Source organism: Mesitornis unicolor, unplaced genomic scaffold (genome assembly GCF_000695765.1).
Source record: "Mesitornis unicolor isolate BGI_N332 unplaced genomic scaffold, ASM69576v1 scaffold48865, whole genome shotgun sequence".
NCBI lineage: Eukaryota > Metazoa > Chordata > Aves > Mesitornithiformes > Mesitornithidae > Mesitornis > Mesitornis unicolor.
This window is the reverse complement of record NW_010188461.1, coordinates 1,755-5,135: the sequence shown is the minus strand read 5'-3', so window position 1 is coordinate 5,135 and position 3,381 is coordinate 1,755.

The window sequence follows — 3,381 nt, the reverse complement described above, 5'->3', positions numbered from 1 at the left end:
TTCCCTACATTTGTATGAAGTTGGGAGATGAGTTTGAAATGGTTATCACACAGATGCAGTGGTGAAGGGAACATTCAGATAGCTCCTTTGCACATTTAGCTTAATATAAAGTGGGGGTTTTTTAATCATCTTCTGTCTTAGCAGTAGCTAAGACTGGATGATCAGAAGATTAATGCTCACAAACCACACTGCTGCAAACAGTCTGTCCCACAGCAGGCTGAATGGAGCATAGTAACAGCCATACCTGTGCTAGAACAAAATCCAGTTCATGGATCAAGCAGATAAGAAATAAAATGCATTTTCTTACACATCTCCCTCCAGCAATTAGGCAGAATTGAGGCCAAAGCACATTTCTTTACTGCATTATGTTAGGCCAGATCTCCAGCTTTCCCACGCTTAGTAAAGAGCTGATTTGACAAATGGCATTTCCTTTATCCTTAATGAAACATTGTTAAATAGCAAGACATTTACTTCGGTGATGCTCAAGCAACAAATTTGCACATTTTAACCACCCTATCTTGGCTTGGACAAGGATTCAAGGTTATTCACAGCAGTACACAAATCTGGACTTGATACAGTGTGTTCTAATGATGCCCTTGGAGTTGGTATGTTTATGTTGGTGTAGTGCAGTCTGAGAATATACTGCCTTAAAACGTTTTATCATAGAATGTATTGGGTTTTGATGTAGTCTTACATTAAATAAATCTATATTGCCTGTTGATGTTACTGACACTTTAATAGCAGTAGTTAAATGCAACTTCTTTCTCATTGCATTCAAGTCGTTCAAAATAAATGTTGCTAAATACACAATAAGCCTTATTTTCTTGTGGACATAACTGGAAAGGACTAATTTAAAACAATATTCAGAACTTCAGTAGCTGCAGTGGGGGACTTCAGCCTTGACATACTCTGAAACGCAATGTATTTTCTGCCCAGGCAGTTTCAGGTTCTTCCTCCCCACAGCTAAATGTCAGCACAGAGGCGATCTGGAGCCACTTTTTTACCTAGATGGCAGTTGGCACCCGGCTATTCTGTTAGAAGCTACATCTGACAATCTTGGCTGTTCAGGTCTTTTGCTCCCCATAGTTGGGTGTGGTGCTGCTTGGTGGCTGGTTACCTGCTTCGGAGCAAACCAGGCAAAAATTAGACCATTCAGGTGGTTAACACCATTCCCACTAAACTGAAATGTGTACCAACAGGGAAGACGCTAAATAAAAAAATGATATTTTAGTATAAAAGGCCTACTTCTTGAAATCTGCCCCGTGGTGGTTTTACTTTAGTAGTTACAGCAGTGCATGTTACAGCTGAAACTTATCACACTACAAGCATCTTAAAAGACAATTTATTGTGCAATGAAACACAAACTCATTGAGAAGCATTATCTTCCGCTAGAGCAAGTGTGTCTTTATCTTCCATGATAAGGTAGGTATTCTGGGGTAGTCACATACCAAAGAGGGGAAGGTATTTAACACAAAAACTTTAGTATGTGGAAACTATTACATTTCAGAGAAAAAAATATGCAGTTGGAAGCAACTCCCAGCAGAGTAATGTTTAGGCCTAACATTTCAGCATTTCTTTCCATAATATGTTGTAGAGACACACTTTACATAGGGTCCCCACTCACAGCAAATAATTTCACAATGTTTGCAGTTCTTGTTTATGAGGAGCAACTACAATCTGGGGGGGTGCAGTCTGAGGGCAGGTGACCCAGAGGGAGCACAAACCCCTTACTGCTTGCACTACTCCCTGTCACCCCCAAGTGCTGTACTCAGCACTGCTCTACCAGCCTGCTCCCCAGCAGGATTACGCTGAGCTTGCACTGTAGGGTTGCCAACCACGCACCACCCAAGTCTCTGCTCACCTCAACCTTGCCTCCAACCCATGCCTTCAGCCCCAGCAGATTTTCAGCAGCTTGGTATCATGCTTAGTTATTAAAATACTTAGCATGGCTGCATCTACTAGTGTTTAAATTACTTGATTAAAGACAAAAGTCACAGTTTCATGAAAACTTTCATGTGAATAAATATTTTTTTGGGGAAGGGAAACCACTCCTAGGCCAAATCAAATGGAGGACACATTTGAGTGTCTGATGGATCGATAGAGAAAGTTTTATTCTTGCACCATGAGGCTATCACTGCAAGCATGGACAAGGTGACTATTACAGAGCCAGGGTGATCCATCTGCTGTTACTGCTTCTTAGTTCACAACTGCATGCCAAATTCTATAACCCCCAGGTGCTATAGGGGAGGACAGAGTCAATCAAATGCTCTTTCTTTGCAGTGTGTTTTTCTTGTAGGAATTTAGACTTTTTTATTCCACTGTTTTCTAGACTATTTAGAAGCTCCAGTTTTGACAAAAATGTTACATACTGACCCACCTGCTTTTTGGGGGGTACAGTCCATCCCAGCATTTCCTCAGGCTGTCTAAATCACAAGGAAACAAGGTGGACTCCATCTACTTTTGCTACGTTTCTTTCTTGTCATTCCACAGCTTCCATTAGCAGGACTTACACCGTTTTCAGAAAACCTTTATCATCCTTGTTATGTTATCCTGCCACAGTAAGAAAAGGACAAAACTTTTACACACTAATAGAGAAGAAAGAAAGAAAGGCCAGGTCCCTAACAGCAGAGGAACAGTTAGTAAGGTTTTGGCCAAATATTCCATTTTTCAGTCTTGAAGGTCATAAGACAATGAGGACAAGGTGAAAACCAACAAGTGAAATTACTGTTAATCACATAAAAAAAAACCCACAAAAAAACAAAACAAAAAAACCCCCACAAAAATCCAAACCAGACAAATTTAACTCAAATAAAACAAAAATAATGAGCAGCTTCCAGGAATACAGAGTTAATTACAAAGGAGCAACACGAGACCTACAGATTTCAACATCCTCATTAAGAAATATTGCAGATTTCTTTAATTTTTCTGCAAAACCGTAACCTGGTTGCAGATTGAATTAGCAGATACATATTTATCTGAGAGGTGCTTCTTCACAGACAGATTTATTTGCATTTTAGAAGCAAGATGTCCATGAAATAAAAGTCAAGGACAAATTGAAATGTCAAATACCAGACTTTTCTGTGCTTTAGATATCAGTTAAACCTTGAAAATGATGATAAGGAAAAAAAACCCCAAACAACAAAACCAAAACAAACTGAAAACCAAACAAGCTGCTGAAGTTTCAAGGATATAAACAGCTAGAATAATTTTTATTTTGGGACTGGCTAATAATAATATCAACATCATAAAAATTAATGTTGGATTACAGCTGATCTACTGAGGTATAGGACATTTGTGCCCTTTGTTATCCCAGTTTTAACCTTTTAATGGTTTCTTTCACAAACTGCTAGAAAGTGCTGAGTTTTACCGTGTGCCTCAAAT